Source organism: Taudactylus pleione, unplaced genomic scaffold, assembly GCF_031769625.1.
Source record: "Taudactylus pleione unplaced genomic scaffold, aTauple2 ptg000127l, whole genome shotgun sequence".
NCBI classification, from domain to species: domain Eukaryota; kingdom Metazoa; phylum Chordata; class Amphibia; order Anura; family Myobatrachidae; genus Taudactylus; species Taudactylus pleione.
Genome location: NW_028284529.1, coordinates 20977229 through 21000237, shown reverse-complemented (window position 1 = coordinate 21000237; position 23009 = coordinate 20977229). Strand labels below are relative to the sequence as shown.

At 40.8% G+C, this 23009-nt stretch overlaps 1 protein-coding gene across 1 annotated transcript in view; it reads right to left on the bottom strand.

Moving 5' to 3' along the window:
• PTPRD (protein tyrosine phosphatase receptor type D) overlaps positions 1 to 23009 on the bottom strand; it is a 359458-nt gene that overhangs the window by 175481 nt on the left and 160968 nt on the right. The gene's annotated exons all lie outside the window — the stretch shown is intronic.

Here is a 23009-nt window from a genome sequence, read left to right as displayed (position 1 = left end):
TAGTGATGGGTCTGGTCACTTGGATGGACAGCATGCTTGTCAACATTTTTATTATTGTCAGAAAAGAAAGAATATTCTCAAAAATAAATATTTTTCTCTCACCAAACATATACCATTACTACCTAGAATAAATATTAACCTCCGTAATAAATTAACAGTATAGAAAAAATTGATTTGCAAGGCATATCTTGCTGGGATCTGGTCACATAATGTCAACATGGTTCGACATGTCGACAGACACTATGTCAACTTCCTCAGAATGGCAGTGCAGCAGGTGAGAGAGTGTAAGGGAGAGGGTGTAAGTGTCGGGAGTCGGGAAAGGCTGTGGGCTGACCAGCAGCTCCCGAAGTGCTGGGCAGGCATCCAGTGCCACAAGAACAGGGGTGTGACATTCAGTCACATTCACAAAATGACATACAATAGGGGGTGTGGCCTTTCATGCACAAGACCAAGCCCCCTTTTGAGCACAGGTGTCTTAGTACCTCAATCAATTTGATTTAATCATTTGGATGCAAGCATGGATATCCTTAAAACCTGGACTGTAATGGCAGAGTTTGGGAACCTTTGGCCTAATCTAGTATAAAAGAAATTCTATATTGGTTCATGAAAATTGCAGTGCCCAGAATTGCTATGAAGACTGTCAGGACTTGATGTGAAGGTATTAGGCTCCACTGATGATGCAACCTCACTCTGAACTTTTGTGCAAGAAGTGCCAGGTGACCATCGCTTTCCAGCATTGGGGTTTGCTGGACAGTATTGTTTAATCAATTAAGGTAAGTATGAATCCTGTTTTTATTAGATTAATAATTGTTACCTATTATTATAGCATACTGGGCCTGATTCAGAGCCGCACTCAATGCTGATGTTCACATAGCTGAGTCATTTTTTTTTTTTGTAACTAGGCATGCATGAAACTTTCTAAAAATCTCTATGGCACATATGTTACACAGAGTGAATGCACAATGGTGCTGATGCGATCAAGACAGACGGTATCAGAAAAGTGGTGGAAAAGTTATGGGCATTCCTGGACTGTGACTGGGTGGTGTCTGGCAATTAACCTAAAAATGGTCCGCTCAGTGGGCATATTATGGCAGTGTCGCGAGTGTGTCATTGGCAGCGACTGCGTTCACAGACATAGGAGGCCATGGTCAGATAGAGAAACTGCACTTGCCAATGGGCTGGTGCAAGTTTCGATGGTGCGACCGATTGTGGCATATAAGAACACATCAATCGGTAATGTGACAGTTTTCCTATTTTTTTCTCCGAAAAATTGGAAATAAGATTAATAAAAATTGACACTGTCACACTGCAGTCTGGCATATTTTCACATAAAGGGGCTAATGCACAGATGGACAGAAAACAGACGCAAGTTTGAAAACACGTATAAATCTAACTCTACATAGCCAACAGTTGCATAGACACGCACACACTAAACTTTACCTACAAGATAATGCCCCTTTACAATTCTGTTCCGCCTCTTTAGTTGCAATTGGAGAAGTGATTGAAATGCATAAATATCAGCATCGCCCATACTTACGTACGCTAGATTCCTGATTATGAGCTGTTCAAAATCATGCAAGATATGCTCTAACAACAGACATACATCCAACTCAACATTTGCCCCAAAGATGATTCAATCAGCCTGAACTTCAGGAATGTTAGTGCAAACACATTATATTCTGACTATGACAGCCTTCCTTCCATATGTTTTGCAAAACTTTATCTTATTACCGAAAGATAAAATCATAGCTTCCCCTAAATATTACTGGATAGTCTATATATATTAAATATATATTATTATTTAACATTATTGTAAAGAGTATCAAAAAAGACATAACTGCATTTCTTTTTGCTTGGTCTTTCAGTTCCAAGGATTTCACTTCTGGTGAGTCAGGACGTAGGCGTTGCAAACCTGTATCAAATTGTGCTTTCCGCTCTTCTCTATCCTATCAATGTAGAAGATGCTGCCTTCAGTACAATGTGTTGCAAGACCTACCAGCACCCCAGGGATTAACAGAACACTCTCCAGCTCAGTCTATTTAAGACAACTGCTGTGAGGATGTATGCAATATACTGAGTAGCAAGTTATTTATTTTTGTATTTAAATCCCATGCATTAGGTTTAGACTCGGAGGTTCATTTTCAAGATTATGTATGAGGGATTAGCTACATAATTCCCATTACTCTTAAAGGGAATTGCAAACCTAATCCTTCATTCTCCAGCCCTGCACATCACATTGGAAATAAATAAAAAAATAAAAAAAAAAGGTTGAAGCAATAGTTTTGCTTAGGAAGGATCCTGGGCATTTTATACAGTATTCTTCATTAATGTTAGATTGCCACATCAGCTGATAATATCCCATTGCACATATGGAATGTAAACGCTGTATTGCTGATTTGCAATGTATTCAGATGCAAGTTACATGCCAGAACAGTAACAAGTTAGGTATAAATCATGCATCTGAACTAATTATTACGCAGCAGGTAAATTTCAGTTCCGTCTGTTTTTAAACAGCTGACCTAACAATCGTAAGCACCAGTCCAGATGTGATCACTTTTAGGGTATATCCAGATTAGTTTTATTGGAGATTACGTTATATAGATCTTTTTGAGGTTCAAATAGAATTTTACAATTCCCCTCAGTTCTCTTTAAAGGGATACCAAAGCCTGAAAAGTATTGCCTCATTTTACATACTCCTTTAATGCATATGTGAGTAAAAAAATTAAATAAATCTGTATCCAAGATATTCTTTGTATGCGTAATTTTATACATGATAAGGGCATTAATTTGGAAAACATTTATCGGACGCTCACAAATTAGGAGAACCTTCATGGACAGATATGTCAAACTGATGTCCAATCACCCGGCTGTCTTGTAATAATGTTATGTGGACAAGGGTTTCCTCATTAATAATAAAAATTGCAGATGAAATGTACAGAGACTGAAAAGTACACCAAAATAATTTTGACATTTCTCTTTCAATTTTTATTTGTGATACTGCTTTAAAATATACATGGAGATAAATATTTTTATCTCTACTTGTACAAAAATATATATTTTTAAAAGTATTAAAAACATTTATCCTCTGAAGATATTTTAAACCTATAAACATGCAGTACTGTATGCTTCAAGGGTACCCTTGGATTTACCCTGATGTAATTTAAAGGCCCACTAAATCCCACAATTGAAATTATTAGAAGTGAACCATGAAGGTAAAAAAAGAAAAGAAAAAAAAAGTTTATACATTAACTTTCTACTGCTGCTTTGCTGAATTGTAAACAATGAAATCTCCACCCTGTTACTGACAGCTCCATCATTGGCCACATTTTTATAACAGTGGGTCTGATTCGGAGATATAGGAAAAACCTGATGTTTTGAGAACATCTCCGACTGTTGGGGGTCTACGCATGCACAGGACACGTTCAGCGCATGTGCAGAACGGGTCCTGCGTAATCGCTCACACTCCAACCTTAGCCGCACCATAATTGACATGGTGTGGCGTTTGGAGGTAGACACAAGGACAGGGGCGGATTGGGAACTAAAAGTGGCCCTGGAAAAATTTGTCAGAGTGGCCTCACGTGGGCGGCACCAAATCAACTGTAGGCGGAGCCAGCACCAAAGTGTCCCTATCCACAAACCTTAAAAAGAGAATGGCAGAGCAGTGAGAGCGCATACTACTCGGACCTCCTCACGTGTCTCAAACCATCCAATCTGCTTCCAACACACTTTCCCCTCTGACCATCCCATCTGCATCCACATACCACAACACGCCACTCTGACCGCACCAGATGCCTCTCTGACCACACCACATGCCTCCACATGCTATAACACATGCTAGTCTGACCCCAATGCAACTAGAGATACACCTCTATCTGCAGTGCTGCACCTGTACATGCTTTCGGATGTTGACAATGTTATAATAAACCTAACCTTCAGCTAAAATGCATCATATCACGCACACTAATTGCACCGTAACCCTAAATGAAGCTTAACCCTAACAGCAGCCTAACCTCAATCGAACCCTAACCTAACTACAGCCTAATCCTTACCCAATCCTCACTACAGTCTATCCCTTACCGCAGCCTAATCCTAACCCTACCCTAAATACAGCCTAACCCTAACCCAATCCTCACTACAGTCTAACCCTTACCGTAGCCTAAACCTAACAATCCCAAAATACAGCCTAACCCTAACCTTAACCTAATTCTAACCCTACCCTCACTACAGCCTAACCCAGACCTCACTATAGACAAACCCTGACTGCAGCCTACCTCTACCCTAACTACATCTTAATTCTAACCTTACCCTCACTACAGCCTTACCTTAACCACAGCCTAACCTTACTGCAGCCTAACCCTAACTGCAGTTTTATTCTAAGCCTACCATAACTGCAGCCTAACCTTAACCTAATCCTAACTATGCCCTAACTACAGCCTAACCCTAACCACAGCCTAATTCTAACCCTACCCTAACTTCAGCTTTACCCTAACCGCAGCCTAATCCTAACCTAACAACAGGCTAACCCTAACTGCAGCCTAGCCCTAACCGCAGCCTAATTCTAACCCTACCCTAACTGCAGCTTTACCCTAACCGCAGCCTAATCCAAACCTAACTAAAGGCTAACCCTAACAGCAGCCTAATCCTAACCTAACTACAGGCTAACCTTAACTGTAGCCTAACCCTAACCGCAGCCTAATTCTAACCATACGCTAGCCGAAAAAAGTAATCTGTGTGAGGGAGGGGGGTGCCACAGATAGGGGAGGTATTGGAGCTGTGAGGTGAGAGAGAGCAGAAGAGGGGTACCTGTGGGGGAATCGGGAAGGTGCCGTAGATGGGGGAGGGGTTAGAGCTGTGAGAGGAGAGAGAGCAGAAGGAAACTGGTATGGGTTCGGGATGTTCCGCAGATGGGAGATGGATTGGAGTTGTGAGGGCAGAGACAGCAGAGCTGTGAGGGGAGAGAGCAGAAGGAGGAAACTGATGTGTAGGGGGGTCAGGGGTGTTGCGGATGGGGGAGGGGTTAGTGCTGTGAGGGGAGAGAGAGAGAAGGGAACCGGTGAGATAATGGTTGGGGGGTGCTGCTGATGGGGAGGTGAAGCTGTAAGGGCAGAGAGAGTAGAAGAGAGGAACCTGAGTGGGGGAGGGGAGTGACATGGATTGGGAGGGGTTGGAGCTGCGAGGAGAGAGAGCAGAAGAAGTAAGCTTGTGTTGGGGAGGTCGAAGGTGCCGTGGATGGGGGAGGGGTTGGAGCTGTGAGGAGAGAGAGCAGAAGAAGCAAGCTTGTGTGGGGGAGGGGGGGTCAGAGGTGCCGCCGATGTGGGATTGGTTGGAGCTGTAAGGACTTAGGCCCTGATTCAGAGCCGGACGCTCTGACAGAGCGCTCGCTCTGAATCAGGGCCGTCCTGCTCTTTTTTTAGAGCGGCCTCCTGGCCGCTCGCATAGCTGTGGGTGACCACAGCTATAGCGAGAGGCCAAAAAGACGGTGATCTTGACCATCGCCACCATCAGGCTTGCGACGAGACCCTTGTGGTAGGGTCTCGTTGCCGCAAGCCCTGGACTGCTTTCGGCTCTATCAGGGCCGAGAGCACTCTCACTTACATCACTTGTGATGTCAGTGGGGCCGGCCCCAGACGGTAGGCGTTCCCATGGGAACGCCTCCGTCTGGGCAGCCACGCCCCCAACATGCCCACCAAAGGTCTGTCACCATCGACAGCACGCCCCCTTTGTAGCGAGACCCGGAGCGACGGCTTGGCCATTGCTATCCGGGTCTCGCGCAGGCGCACGACAGAGCCGGCTCCCTCATGCGCATGCGCACTTGGCTAACATTGACCCGCTTGCGAGCGAGCGGGTCTGAATTAGGCCCTTAGAGCAGAGCTGTGAGTGGAGGGGCTGCTGCTAGATACTAGAGAAAGGACCTCCATGGAGAGACTAGAAGAAGAAAACCTGGGAGGGGAGGGGGGGGAAAGAGTGCAGCGAGCTCCGCTGCATGTGTCTCTCACCGTGTGTGGCGCTGACACTGAGCAGTTCTGTCTGGGTGGGTGAAGGAGGGAACTTGTGAATGGAGGAGCTCTGCCTTGCGAGATGAGAGCTCCTCCAAACTACGGGCCTCCGAAAGTTGCAGGCGGGCTGCCAGTGCCCCTTAGAAAGAATACACTACTGGGGGCAGAGCCACATGCGGCTTTCAGCCCCACATCTGGTCGGCCTCCTGGGATACTTCCGCCCCTGCACAAGGACCATTCTCCAAAATGGAGGCCCCCATTTTGGAGGCTTGCTGAGCCCAAGGTCTGCGTCATTGGACTTGGCTGTCCAGTTCTGACGGCCAGGCTGACTAAGGTTCGGTTTAGAAGCAACCATCATGAGTGATCGTCACAATGGTGATCCGAGGCAGTGTCTATGGATGCTGCACTCGGATCGCATATGCATGCAGGAGGTGTCTATTTCCTACAGATACCTCCTTCTGCGTTTGCATTATAGTTGGACAGTATTGCACAGCCACTTCCCTGCAGCTGCACAATACCGTGCATCTCTGAATCAGGTTCAATGTCCTGATGGTATCTGATACACGTCAAAAAGCTGAGTTTGATGTAACATCACTGGACCAAACCATCTTTCTGAAGATCAAGTCCAAAAACCAGCCAGTCACAAAAAACAAAATCACCTTCCTCCTAACAAGGCAACCTGATGAAGCAGAGTGACAGAGAGCAAGGTGGATAGATTTAATCATACTTAGTGACTTTGGGGGCAACCAAGTAGGTGCTGCAAGGGGGTATAGTGGCGGCAAAGGTGGGCATGGCAGCAGGCGTGGTAAAGGCATTATGGCATGTTTGCCTTATTGCTGTCCCGCCCCCGCTATACAATGCTGAGATTACCAGCATTGTAAAACAGGGTGCGGGGCAATGATGGCATGAATCAGCGCAAATCATCATCATCCCACCTGGAACACTCACTTTCACTCGTTAAGTGAGCGGTTGCGGGGAGTGTGGGAAGCTGCAAGGAGGGTAGGAGGGATTTTGCGTGGGTGGTGGCCGGACCGGGAGACTTGCCTTCCCAGCCACTGCGGGAGAGCCGGCAAGTATGTACAGTCAGGTGCATAAATATTGGGACATTGGCAGAATTTTCATACTTTGACCTCTATTCACCACCACAATGGCTTTGAAATGAAACAAACAAGATGTGCTTTAACTGCAGACTTTCAGATTTAATTTGAGGGTAATTACATCCAAATGCCCCAAGAACAAGCAGGAACTGAAGACATTTGCAGTAGAGGCCTGGCAGAGCATCGCCAGGGATGAAACCCAGCGTCTGGTGATGTCTATGCATTCCAGACTTCAGGCTATAATTGTCTGCAAAGGATTTGCAACAAAGTATTAAAAAGTGAAAGTTAGATTTAGGATTGTTTAGTTTGTCCCATTACTTTTGGCCCCTTAAAAAGTGGGAGGAACATATAGAAACCGTTGTAATTCCTACACCGTTCACCTGATTTGGATGTAATTACCCTCAAATTAAATCTGAAAGTCTGCAGTTAAAGCACATCTTGTTTGTTTAATTTCAAAGCCATTGTGGTGGTGAATAGAGGCCAAATATGAACATTCTGTCAATGTCCCAATATTTATGCACCTGACTGTATTTAGTTAAGTATAAGCACAATTATTTAATGTATATTATTCAACTCAAAAACACATATTGATATTAAAGAGCAACTTTATTTGCTTGTTAATTAACTGATAATAAAGTACATGCAAAACAAAGCAAAGTTAAAACTACAAATAATTACATAACCTTACATCTGACTACCCCAATTTAGGACTCAGCAAAGGGTTGCATGTACTGTGCAGACCATGGTGTGCACAGAATTAACAGTCTTTTCAGGAGAAGGGAATAGGATGGGGGGTGGTCCAGCACACTGGAAGGGTATTTCATGCGGAAGGATATTCTGAGAGGGGAAGGGCATCTCAATGCATCAATAAGGGCTGGACGATTCTGGTGTGACATGACTATGCCTCCTTCCTGTGCAAAGCAGAGATTTACACATACTGATCCAATTATGAAAATATTAAAGTTGGAAGGTATGGCCTACTTTTCAAACCATTGTGACATATTAATGGGTCTATTTACTATTTATTTGCAGTGTTCAAAAAATCTATTATCAATGAAATTTAGTGAGAGCAATTGAGTCATATAACTCCTAAAGCTTCACCATCTCCATTTGCCGGTTTACACATGCATAGTGGAACTGGAAGCCTTGACTTCGGTTTCTAGTTCCTCTTTTAACAAAAAGAATGTTTAAAAATTCGTAATTTATAAGTAAAAAAAAAATTATGATTATGCTGGAATTTTTACTATTTATGTGCCCTGCTACAATATTGCAAAAGAAGGATTCCACCAGAGTCCTCCTGAAGAATTCCTTGATAGATAGGTAGAAGCGTAGATAGGAAGACGAGAGCTTTCCAAAACAGGCCCCATTAAGCCTTGTACTGTGGTACAGAAACATGTCAAAACACAATGATTAGGAATCACTGCATTAAGTGTTAGTGCGTGCCTAAGATTCTAGTAATTTGAACTTAATGTATATGTCCAACTTTAAGGACAGTTTGTTTTTACATACTGTTCATAGCTCGGAGATTGGAATCATCCCAGTATTGAAAAGATGAATGACCACATCCAACTGGAGCTCTGTAAAGAACTCATAGTAGCGCTGTGGTGTGTCCTGCCAGAGACAGGAAGCTACAGAAAGAAGCTGCAGGCCCAGACCTTGAACTAGTGGGAGAGAGACATGAAAGTTGATTTCGTGAACATTCAGGGAAATCCTGCTCTACAGATAACTTCATGGTTGCTGCAATAGCCTGTTTGAGATTGGAGGGTGTTCGGTCTCTGTAGAGATGGAATAACACTAAGGGGTCTATTTATGATGTTAATTATCAGGGTCAGTTCGGTTCAGTTAACATTCTAACTGTCCGCAGAAGCCGAAGCAATTCAACATTGCTGCGGCGCGGAGACAACTGATCCGAAATCAGGTGTCCCCGCGAGCTCCTTTCAGAGCAGTAACAGTAGTGCGCATGCATGACCTACAAGTCACGCATGCGCACAAGAGCCCCGATGTCCGATGACAGGGGCTCGTAACCAGGGACTGGTAGCGAGAGCACTCGCCATCTGAAGATGGTGAATGTTCCCGCAATCAAGCGCCGAAAATATTGTATTTTCGGAGCTTGATGAATTCAGTCCCCATACTATTGTATGGGGACAGCGGGCCATTCCGCGAGAGGAAGGTAAGCAGGAGATATCTGAGAAATCTCCTGATTTACCTTCTTGATGAATGGCCCGATAACTTAATTTTTACAATTGCAGGTGAAAATGTTCATTGTCACCTGCTTTTTAAAAAATTAAGTTATGATGAATAGGTCCCTAACGGTCCACAATATCTACTGAAGAGGGAACTACGGTAGTTCAAGAACAGTGTTATGTGGATTATGGACATTCCTGAATGTCTAGAAATGCACTAGGAAATTGCACTTTGAGAGCATGTGTATTTGACATTAAAATTGATCAATACAGCTGCCCCAAGTCCAACATTTCCACCTTCTTGCAAAGAAGTGCCAACAACTTAAAGTGGAGTAAAAAAATGTAACTCCCAGGGGTGTATAAAAATATAAATAACCTACCAGCATAGATTTGTCTAAGTGTCCTATGCTTGATATTGCTAAGGTTAATATTGGAAACAAATTCCCATACTGCATCAGGGTCACGCTAGATTTCACTAGAGTTTTATCGTCTTTCAAAAAGTACTTGGGTCTATTGGATTCGCCAACTGAGGTATAACCCAGCAGTTCCGGATTATAACACCAATTTAACTGGTACTGTTGAGAACTTTATCTAAACTGTGTGCTATTATACTACTTTTGGGGGATGGAAGGGCCATCCATATATTTATTTAATCCATTAAAGTAACTGTCTTTAGTTATAATTTCTAATGATCCATGGAAGGAGAAGATAGAACCCCAGATATAAAAATATATCATCAGCATATAATTGCATTTGTTCCTCATGTCCTGCCATCTATACAGTAGCTATAAAATGTTAGATTCAGCCTTAATGGGAACAGCAGAAGACTCTGTAGTAATGTATACAGCAGCGGGGACTGTGAGCAGCCCTGTCTGGTGCCTCTTGCCAGTGGGCGCAACACCAACACACATCAATTAGTGGACACTACTGCTGTATTACAGCTTTTAAACATGGCTATTCAACTGAATAAAATGCCTTAGCAGTATATCACGAGAATAAACCGCTTTCCTCTGTATTGACACGGAAGCATTGAAAGTTATCAAAATTTCTACTTATTTCAAGAATAGTAATTTCCCAATGGTGTATTATAAATGCGATCACCAGGTATTACCAGCTTGTAATTTTTAAAGAAAAAATTTTCTTCACGGCCTATATGAACTACTGTATATAGCAAAGAGTCTTTCTCATGTACTACAAAGAGTGCTTCCAGCATGGATTAAATTGGTGCCTAGAGAAGGCTTCATTAAGAAAGGTTAGTAAGGGTGAAACCAGTCATTCTATAAATTGTTTTTAGAACTCCACTAGGAGCAAATGGATCATAGTAAGTCAAATTAATACAACTTTTTTTTAATACAAGTAATGAGGGTCTCCTGCCAAACAAATTCTTTAGAAAATTCAGCCACGATGATCTCTTAATTTTGTTATGTTGTCCACTGATTCTTCAGCTATTAAAACAAAATGTCTAGCCATAGTCAGAAGTATTGCTATATGAATGCAGGGCTTTAGAGATGCAATGTTATGCATAGCATAATACATGAGAACTATTACTGATTTAGGAGTACACTCATAAGAGGCATAGAAAATACTGTAAACACTGTACTCCAATTAGGTTAGGTAGTCCTATAGCTGTAAGTACTGTAAGTCTACCTATACCTCTTCTTTTTTAAAGGTGAGGCTATATTAGCATGTCAGTATAGTATTTGTTATATGGACTATGTCACACCTAAGGATTCTAGGAATGGTTCTACTTCTTGATCTGAGTCGGAAGGCATCTCTTTGCCTACATGCGTATATGAGAGCCTTCAATAAGATACACAATAAAACAGGTTATAAATGAAATAAACGCATTCTATTAATCATAAAAAGTTAAGCAATCTCAGAAATTATAATCCTCTGCTGTTAGCTTGATGACACAGCAGTGAGGTCAGTTTCTATACTAAAATGAAAGAGCAGCAACCCAGCAGGCCCATACACTTTTTTTCTACAGTAGGGTTTACATATATTTACCTAATATCTTGCGGTGTGTGCGTATATATATATATATATATATATATATATACAGTCAGGTCCGTAAATATTGGGACATTGTCAGAATTTTCATATTTTGGCCTCTATTCACCACCACAATCCCCTGACCTGAATCCGATTGAGCATGCATTTCACTTGATGAAGACAAAACTGAAGGGAAAATGCCCCAAGAACAAGCAAGAACTGAAGACATTTGCAGTAGAGGCCTGGCAGAGCATCACCAGGGATGAAACCCAGCGTCTGGTGATGTCTACGCGTTCCAGACTTCAGGCTGTAATTGCCTGTGAAGGATTTGCAACAAAGTATTAAAAAGTGAAAGTTAGATTTAGGATTGTTTAGTTTGTCCCATTACTTTTGGCCCCTTAAAAAGTGGGAGGCACATACAGAAACCGTTGTAATTCCTACACCGTTCACCTGATTAGGATGTAATTACCCTCAAATTAAACCTGAAAGTCTGCAGTTAAAACACATCTTGTTTGTTTCATTTCAAAGCCATTGTGGTGGTGAATAGAGGCCAAAATATGAAAATTCTGTCAATGTCCCAATATTTATGCACCTGACTGTATATATATATATATATATATATATATATATAGATAGATAGATAGATAGATAGATAGATAGATAGATAGCATGAGAGACGTCACTCAAAAAACACTATTTGGCAGAGGGGTGCTAGGTCCAAAACAAAATAAACGTCCTGTCACTAAGCAAGCTGATCGCCTGCAGAGTAAACAAAAAACCAGCACTCACGTTTAGATGAATCCACATGTGCTTCTCCCTCACTTACTCCTACTTTAATTTACAACAGCACCTAACCCTTGGTTGCTGACACCATGCTGCTTATTTAAGTGTTATGCAGCAATGTATAAATCATGTATTTGTCCTGTGTTGGTTGTACTGTTAATAAACGTTTTTTCTTGTGTGCTCATTTGTCTATGTACTTGTCTTTTGTGTGGGCATTTGTTTATGTACTTTGTAAGGCGCTGCGGAACCCTTGTGGTGCCATATAAATAAAGGATGATAATATATATATACACACACACACATATATATATATATATATATATCTTTACACAAGCCCTTAAGTAGACATTATTTTTTTTAGGAACATCCTAGAACTAGATTATTTGAGTCCTCATTTTTCTCTCTGTAATGAGATATAAGGACTTTATTCCATCACTATGGACATCGGGGTTATATATGAATGTCCAAGCAAAATAACACATTTATAAAGGGTGAGTATGATCTTCAAGAATTTATTTGGTCCAATTCACGATATGCGACAGTAGAACACCTACCACAAGGTTTGAAAACAACCAGTGCTATCTGCAATCCACAGCGGGTAACAGTGCAATATCATCCAAGGCTCGATTTCTTTCAAGAATCAGTGAGCATATATCATATGAGTTTATGGTTTTGGACTCACACAGTGTACACTATATTTGTTTTCCTCTTTTTTTGGTAAAATAACCCACACATCTTGAGGCTATAGGTTGGAAAAGCGATGGAACAGCCCCTTCATTTGTTCCCGCTATCTTCTAGGAACTTATTGAGTGCGTTACAAAACTTTGAGCTGTATATTCCTAACGTTGGACCTTTGTCAATGGCACAAGTTATCTTAACTCCTCATTTGCATCTAAGATGCATTTATATGCGAAAAAGACAAATTGTCACAAGCACGGGACATGGCAGCTCACTCGCTCCAGGCGTCTCACATGGAATGGTGTATTTAGGGCCGCCTAGAGCTGTGACAAGCCAGGAAGGGGGTGAGGGGGGCATGGTAAAATGCAAAATCCACCCCCCCCCCCCAACAAAAACTTTACAAACTACTATGTGTGGTGCTGTGAAATGGCGCCGTGTGCTCAGCACTTTGGGGTGTCTCCAGAGGGTGGTGATATGTGTGATCTCCCCCACCACTTATTCTTCCTGCCCCCTACCACGCACCTGTAGAGCAGGTCAGCATCAGTGCCAGCGGCATATCGGACAGTGATAGGAAACTGCTGCAGTAGCAATATCCTCTCTCTCACTGACTAATGTGCCGCTGTGGCTGCACTGCTATATAGGCGCAGCAAGCAGTGGTGGGCAGAGCAGTGGGGGTTTACCCAGCCCCTGTCGAGCCCTTTCTACTGGTCCAGGTAAGTAGTACCTGCATCCCCCCCCCCTCTCAGAGCCCTGGGTGTATCGAGGATAAGTGTACGAGGACACATCTGTAAAGCTGGACACGCATCACACAAGCAGATTGTTTTTTAAAGTCTAATTTGAATTTAACAGTAAATTATCAAACACACAACTTCCCCTTCTCTTTTAGGTAATATTTAAATGCACTGTTTAATCTTATGCTTTGTATTTGTGCTGTCACTGCAACATATTTTTGGAAAATATATGTGACTCACATTGTGTTGATGCTTAAGCTTCGACTTTTGCAAAATGTTCTCCTCAATCTTCGGCTTGATATAATGAAGCATTTATATTCGTATCAACACATTAGACTAGCTATATACCAGCCTGACATTTTTATTTGAAAGTTGCAATTACTATAAATAATAGGCGGCAATTTTAATCAAACACTGCAATTATTAATGGTGCTGTGAAATGGTAAAGGGACAATTCCCAGGATGCAATGTTCTAATACTGTAGCATAAAAAAGGATTCTTTATTATATACTTACTAACCAAAGGGCACAAAAACAAACTGTATTGTGGAAAGAAGAAGGGTCACTAGGTTAGTGTTTTTTACTTTCTACACAAATAAATGTATGAAGGAGAAAAAACACAATAACATGGTAAAAGCAGGAAGGCAAAAGAAAATCTAAAAAAAATGATAGTCAATAAAAGTAGAGGAAATGTTCTAGGAATGCCATTTGCAAGAGAGCTTGATCCAGATCCCATTTTGTTTTATGGGCCTGTGTTCTTGTTGCCAAATTTCATGAAAATGAGCTAAAAAGCCATTTAAAATACATCAAATAAACATTCTTTTTATTACAGGGAAATGCAAATATCAAGCTTTAACAAGTAAACCTAAGGTCTGTAATTTTAAAGCAGCAATAACAATAACCTTAGGGGTATGTTTTCATTTTGCGGTGGTGTTTATGAGAAACAACTGTTATTTTTGTAAGTCAGCTATTTGAGTGAAACATTTGCATTCCCATGATGATCTGAGCAGCACAGAAAATGGTACGATACTAGGTCAGACTGCCACTGTATAGACAAACAGGCTTAATTAATAAAAAAATGTGCAAATGGCACAGATGTGCTGTAGCCAGCAGCGACCAATCAAATAGATAACTGCAATGCAAGTTAAACTAATGCAAGCAAATATCTGATTTGTTTCTATGAGTTACAGCACCAATTTGCTGCCTGCACCTAGAGATGTGCAAAACTGTAGCATAGTTTAACTCATACTGTTCATCTCTTTTCATGGTCAGATAAATCTTAGGATCTGCACAAATCACACCCCACTGTGCAGAAAATTAGGATTCATTTCTTACTTATTTCCTGTGGCAGAAAGTGGCAACATATTTCACAGCATTCTTATGGGTTCACCCAAACCGAAACCAGCACAAAAACATGGTTTGTTCCGGACTTGTTCAGATCCTGTAACCTTCAAGTAAATCTAATACTGCTCAACTGGTTAAAGGCAAAAATCCAATTTCATGGCCCTTGTCTTTAACCCTTACAGTCTATTTTACGTATATAAGGGATGCAGTCAGTATATCGGCAGGCGCTATCCTGCTCGTCGATATCCCGACACTGACAGCCCGACTAAGGATAGGCGTCGAAATCCTGCGCCTATCATTAGCCCCATCACAAAATCCAGACGCCCAGCATACCGTACAAATATAAGCCGGGTCTCTTAGCATCTAGCCGCTGGGGGAGAGGGCTAGGTTTAGGGACCCCTAGGGGGACTTAGGGTTAGGTACCCCCTGGGAGGGTTACGGTTAGGGTAGGGAAAGAGAAGGTTAGGGTTAGGCACCATTAGGGGGGGGGGGTTAAAGTTAGGCACACCCTCGGGAGGGTTAGGTTTAGGGTGCGGGGAGGGGGGTTAGGTTTAGGCACTAACGGGGGGATGTTAGGGTTAGGCACTAAGGGGGGAGGTTAGTGTTATCCACCACTAAGGGAGGGTTAGGGTACTTGCCAGCCCCAGTCGGGAATTAGGTCCATCGGTGTTCCGCTGTCTGTATTTGATCCGGCGGTTATTCATACTTATCATGTCTGCAATTGTTACCAAAATAAACATTCTTCTACAGTACCACCAAAATGACAAAGACGAGGGAGTTGGTCGTAAACAGGGGGGGAGATGTACCAAACTTTCTAAAGAGGTCAGGTAGATAAATCTCCTAAATATGTGGAAGAGCTTTAGCTGTACATAGTAGAATGGGAAGTTAACAGAGCTACAGACAGATTATGTTTTATCTCACAGTTCATATTTGAAAATTACAATTTTGCCGTTTAATGGTCCCCTAATATAGATGTCACATTGCCCCTCAAAAATATCCCTTTCACATTGCAAACCTGGCTCTGACCTGATATTTTGAACACGGGTCCAACCCGGCTGAGACCCGGGTCAGACCTCTTTCACACTGCACCTTCGACCAGGGTTATTCCCGGGTTGGCCCTGTTCACACTGAACCCAGGTCAGCCCTGTAAAACACTATGGATGTCATTAAAAATTGACTTTCTCAGGCTCACAAAGATAAGATCACTTAAGGGAACACAAGGGGACTGCTCACAGCTTTGCAGGAATCATGGCTGATGGATTACCACTGTGTAGCCCTGAGTTTGTAATTTACTGCTGTTTGATTCAGCTAGTGAGAGCATGCAGCTTCTGGCAGAATAGTGCACAGTTCACTTCTGCATCACTCCAATTAGCCATCACTGTAGTAACTGTAGTATTATTAACCCCCTTCAGACTGCTGGAATGCTGCCCCTGCTGTTGTCTGCAGTTTGCTGCCTGTGTGTCTGGCTGCTGACATCATCAAGAGAGACCCAGGAACATCCAATCAGCGTTGCCTGCTGAGTCCCGGGTTGGATAACCAGGGTAGGGCCTGTTCACACTGCACATCAACCTGGTTTGTTCCCGAGTTCAACTCTGGTCGATTGCAGGGTTGAAATGTCGAGTCGCCGCAATTTTTCTGTTGGCGCGTTCACACTGCACCTCGACCCGGGTCGACCTGGCAATATCCCGGGTTACTTTTGCGATGTGAAAGGGGTATTAGAGGTCAGTTCAAATTGCATATAATGGAATTGGTACACAAAGCTTAAAAGGGGCTAATTGATCCATATGAGGAATGCAAGGGCCATATACATGAATGTTTCTGGCAAAGCAGTAACAATGCAGAATAGAGCTTAGATGGCTATTGTTCTGTTTATTTGTGACTATGCTTTGTCCTGTTGTGTATTGCCTTTAGGCTCCCACATACACAAGGCTAGTGTTTTGTTACAATGATACATGCATTTCAGATGATAAAATAGCACTGGGGAGCAGTAATCTCATAAGATATCATTTACTATGCAGGTGCACATCTCCTGAGCTTTAAGATAAGAGATGAAGGAAGGAAATGGGATGACTCATGAAGTGAGGACATTGAAGGTTTAAAAAGGGCCTTAAATCAGACTCTGCAGTAGAGTTTGGTGCTCCACAATAGTCTACTACCATCCCAAATACTAATAGTGCTGATTACAAACACAAAGATGTGCAGGGATTCTAAATGGTCCCTTGTGAATTCATATATGTGTATACATCTTTGTATGACTTAAGTCTTCAGTATTCTATGTATAACAGAAAGTAGAACCTCTAAATCCAGTGAGAAAATTAAAACATTGTTTACATGTTATCTTTTAATCAATTTAAAACAAATAAAATGAAAAAAAAAAAACACTATACCCACAACTGTAGCTCAGCAGGAAAGAGGGTGTTTGTGCTAAACAATTCTCTGAAGAGGAAAAATCAACCTCAAGGATATTAAAGAAAAAAAGAAATAAATAAAATGAAAAAATGAATTACATGGAGCTCCCAGCCAGCTGAGCCCGACAAATCCATATTTATTGCTAAATGCACAAAGTAAGCTGTTAGCCTTTTACCTTTTGCTTCCCATTATCTGAAAACAAAATTTGTATTAACTCTGCCAATCAGATTTGTAGGCTCACATTATTCACACTTTTAGTTAAAGAATCCAATCGAAAAAGATTTCAAGCCAATTTGTGCCTTTGCAACCTTTATCCTTCCAGTCAGCGAAAAAGCCAACTTACCACAAATGGGGAAATTATAGCAAAAAAACAATTGCTCCCAACCACTACTTGTTTCTTTTTAGATAACTCATTTTCCAAACAATAAAAATGTCCAGAATCATTACGCTAAGATAGTAAACTGACGACAGTAAAAATATGTGCTCAAATTGCTTCATTGAAAACATATTACTTTTTTATTATTGGCTTTCACAGATTTACAAACATAATGTGCAGATGGAAAAAAAAGACTGATTCTAATGTAGTTTATGTAGTAAACAAGTCTAATTTTTTTAAGCTTAATGCTGCCCATTCACTAGGCGATTATACCTAGCGATGGAACGATAACGCTCGTGTTATCGCCCACAAATCGGGCAGTAAAAGGTTAAAAACGACCAGCGAAGCGCGCGCACGCTGGTCGTTTTTAACATCAATCATCGCCCGAACATGACAGTCAACCTGATGACCGCCGCCAGGTTGCCATGTTTGGGGATGATCTGCATACACTGAATGTCTGAACGTTCAGTGTATGCAATTCACCCCACGGGAGACGACGGCATCGTAATCGTGCCGTCGTCCCCCGCATCATTAAAAGGATGGGCAGCATAAGAGAGACAAGGATGTGTAGACCAGAGAAAAGAAAAATTCTACATAAAGTACTGTCAATTAGCAACTTTTTAGTTTTTTTACCGTTATTCAACACATACATATTTTTGTTGATGCCTGTTTCACCGCCCATTTGTTGTGTAACATGCAGAACACAGGAAAGTGAGGGTGCTCTATTTGTTTTTAATGACAAAAAGATGTTCTGCATATAATGCGATGCAATGGTGTATCTGCAGGAAGTGTATTTGGAAACAGCTTTTATGGTGGTGGATTTTTCAGGTCAATTTGCTGAAACCTCTACAGCAGGAGTGTCAAACTCGTGGCTCTCCAGCTGTTGTGAGACTACATATCCCAGCATGCCCTGCCACAGTTTTGCTTTTAGGGCATGCTAAAACTGCGGCAGGGCATGCTGGGATATGTAGTTCCACTGCAGCTGGAGAGCCCTGCTCTACATTGTTCCTAATTGTCAAGCAGTCCTTAAAATAGGCAAAATATTCAACCTCATCGACCACGTTTGTATATCTTTTTACATCAAAAAAATGTTGCGCCTAGCCCAAATAAGAAACTAAGTCAATCCTAATGTACTGATTTATACCCATTTACAGGTGTAAATTCAGTACAACTCTAGTGAAGGTAATATATATATATATATATATATATATATAAAGTATCGTGGAGGACCGGCACTCACTCTACAGTCTAGATGCTCCGGTGCCTTTCCCCAGGCGGGTATGTCAAAAACAACGAAAATGGGATGGCACTCAGTGAGACTCCAATAACCAGGCAGAAAAATAGCAGTACTTTGCTTTTTAACTTGTCAACGTTTCAGTGTTGGCACACTTTTATCAAGACATTGTCTTGAATAAAAGTGTGCCAACACTGAAACGTTGACAAGTTAAAAAGCAAAGTACTGCTATTTTTCTGCCTGGTTATTGGAGTCTCACTGAGTGCCATCCCATTTTCGTTGTTTATATATATGTGTGTGTGTGTGTGTGTGTGTGTGTGTGTGTGTGTGTGTGTGTGTGTGTGTGTGTGTGTGTGTGTGTGTGTGTGTGTGTGTGTGTGTGAATAAGCATCATCTCATAGAAACAATAAACAGCAGACTGATAAATGCATTTGTTTTTGTCTAGAAAACTTCTTCAATTTATTAATGAGCCCAGTAAAGTCAACTGGGGTAATAATTTTAGAAGTATATCTGTACACTTTTATTTAAACAACTTATTTGGAGGTGGAACTGTGTAAAAAGGACTCTGCGAAAATATTGATAATTGTGATTAAGCTAGTAAGAGGTAACTCCAATAATGTATTACTGAGGAAAATATTGACTCTTCTGTAGCTAGAAGGGACTGTCACACAGTGAAGTGAGGAGATTAATGAAACCCTAACCAGGCAGTAAATACTAACACTTGACGTGGTGCCACCGATACTATTATCAAGGAACCTGATCAAACACAATAAGTTCTAATCATGCCATGCATTACTCCAAAGGAGCCACAAACTGATTGTTTCAGGAGCCTACTTTAATCCCTGCTTGTTTGATTTTCTAGCATTACACAGCAAAGAAATCTCTTTGCCACAGCCCCTCGTTCAGTGCACATCCCTTACAATAAAAGGTGAAAAAGCAAATTCCAGATTAGTACAATTATTTGCAGCTGGAAAATGAAGTTACTTCCTAGAATCTTTTTCCATCAATTACTAGTTTATGAAATAATCATACCAATGATATGTTCATGTTCAACTTCTTAATGGAATTGTTTTTGTTTGTTAGTTTTTATTTCTTGACTGTTATTATTAAACTAATAAAATTCCAGCCTAGTATGCCAGTAGTTTGTTAGTTGCTTAAGACTTTTAGTAGAAAACATACAAGCCAGTGAGCACTGCTTAGCAGCCATGTTAATAGCTAAGTACGGGACAAGACAATTGCAGTAGAAGGGGGTTGTGCAAATTATCCGATATCTCATGCCTAAGTAAATTGGGGATGCTTCAGAAATATTATTCTGCATAGAAGTTTGATGGATGGATTTCAGCAATTACACAGCATGCTCACTCTTTTTGTTTAATTGAAATACTAATAAGTTGCACAATGAGCTAATTTAAACCTATTAACAACTTTACTTAAGAAGCCAATAATTTGATGGCCAAAAGGACTGAATTAATCTTTTCTCAGTAGGACTAGAAAGGTTAAGGCATGTTGGCAGAGTCTTCCTGGAAATGTCCATTTTATGGCACTAATTTATAAGGCATTTTAGTTTAACACAGTGCCTTCCAAAGATAAAGCAGACAGAGTGTGAACAATAATAAATAAAAAAACAAAATAAAAAAAGCATGTGATTTATATAACTGGGTTTTTAAAAGCGGCTCTAAAAAAAAAAAAAAAAAAAAATTACCGGTAACATTTTAAAGTAGGGCAGGAGTTTGCTATCTATGGCAAGCTACATTTTCCTCATCTATGGAAGTGAGTCTACTGTACCTCCAATGACTGTTCAAGTGTAAGAAATGTCAGTACAGTACAGTACAGTACAGCCAGGCACTCTCCCTGTTGTTCCTACTGATGAAGGAAATCAGTGTAATGAAGTGTGGGTATACTTACCTACATTTTACTTAAATTTGTACAGCTTCAAAATTCATTGGTCACATTTGGAAGCATTCCTACATATATATCTAACTATAAATCCATGGAATAATGTCAGATTAGAATTAAAGATTGAAAGTGAATCGATTTTGGTAGCCTAATGATTTTGTGAGAATATGGGACATATTTACTCAACAGAGAGATTTCATGGTTGCCGATGGTGGCTTTTACCACTGAAATTGAAACTGCAATTGCAATAAATGCAAATTAGCATAATTGCAAACCCACTGTTTAGTAAATATACCCCTATAGCTATTTTGCACAGCTACAGGAGTCCCATAATTTTCTAAAACCCACAACAGGCACCCACATCATGTCTTGTACATACAACACTAGCCAATATCATTCTTTAAATATGTAATACCAAGCAGAATTTCTTTTATAATGCTGAACAAGAAGTGCCATGTAAGAAAAAAAATATCATAAGCAGATTTTGAACATTTGGAATTTTTGTATCTCAAATTTTGGAGTTGCCTTCAAAATCAATAGGGGCAATTTGGTGAAATGTCATTGGATGGCATTGCGGTGATTTCAGTCATACTCTTTCTGAATAGAATCCTGGATGTGCTATAAAATAACCATGACCACGTTCTACGATTCCGTTTCACCACCCGCTTTGTTTGAATTCCCTACACTTGTCAGCTGTATATGGGACACAGAAGACAGTCTGTGCTATGTACTTACAGTCAGAGAGCTAGAGCTTTAAATTCATTGCTTGATGAATGCATATGACTAAATTGTGCGATTCAAACCAATACATGATATTATGTTAAAGTATATACACTACATCTTCATAGGGCATAAATCAGTGTGCTTTATAAACACGGAGAATGATTTAATATGGCATGAGTGTAGCACAATACGACTTGTCAGCAACCACTGTGTAACAGCCACAGACGAGAATAAAATAAGAATAAATTGAGGCAAGGTAGAATCTGTATTCCCTCAAACGGTATAAAAAGAAATATCAGATATCTACAAATCAGCACCAATAAAACTCACTTGGAATTACAATGCTGTATTTACTGTACAGTATGTCTAGAGAAGATATTGCCAGATAATAGATAAGTATGACGATAAAGAAGCTGATCGCCCCAGCTGCCTGCACTATGGTGTCGCTTTAGTGTCATTTGTTTAGTAAGTAAAAGTTTGTTCAAATTTTTTAATAAACTGCAAAACTGAATCCATTAGGAATTATTACATGTAAAAAGCACTCCAAACCTTGTAGGTTTCCTATTTGCTGAATGCTTACTTCTTTACTGCCGTCATTTACAACAGAAAAAAAAGTGCCTTTGTGTTATCATCACTCAGCTGCACTCTTTATATCTGAAGCCCAGCTCACCAGCAGAGATCACTCTATAGCATAAACGGCAAACTGCTATTTTCGCAGCAGGCATAACTGTGTTCATCTTCAAAAAAGCAGCATTAATAAAAATGGGGCTGTAATAAACATGGTAATTCTGGTCAAAAGGTTACAAATTGGCAACGCTACCGTTTGCTTAAGTCATTTTGTACAATGAATTGTATGCTACAAAGATGGAAGCAGTACTTCTAATACCTGTTTTTTACTGAGGAACATATAATTTGGTTTGTCTTCCTTTTGGTCTCTCAACTGTATACTGTGTACAAATATGAGCATGCAGGAATAATGCTACAATGAATCTCTCTATACTGAAATGCACATTCCTGAACAATTCTGCAGATGTAAAGTGTGCTTCATACACAGAACAATCCATGGTATCATGCCATTATGCTCTGTTAAAAGCCAAACCACTGACTGATCAATGACTGCTATTATTGTCAATTGGTCGTAAATGCACTGATTGAAGACCGTAGACTTAAATTGCCATCAATGAAAGATAGAAGCTTTTAAAGCTTGGCACTATAAATAAATACATTTACAGCTTCTTTTCAGCATGTTGTGTTATGAAAATACCATGCTAAGAAAGTGCTAATCACACTTGACAGTAATGTTTTTTTCAGTCTATAGAAGTCACATCTCGTTTCTTATAGGTGCTAACTGCAGTGACATTGTTACAGTAACATATTTTCACTAATCATTGTGTATTGGGAATCTGGACTTTGGAAAAATAAGCACAGAGGATTTAATTTAAAACAGCACGCAAAGCGGGCGCATTCTGTGCTTCAAGATACTGTAGATGCAAATTTCTCCCCGTATGTTCAGTCGGCCACATCGTCACTATACACCTAATTGTGAGAGCAGGGGTTGGGTATGGCAG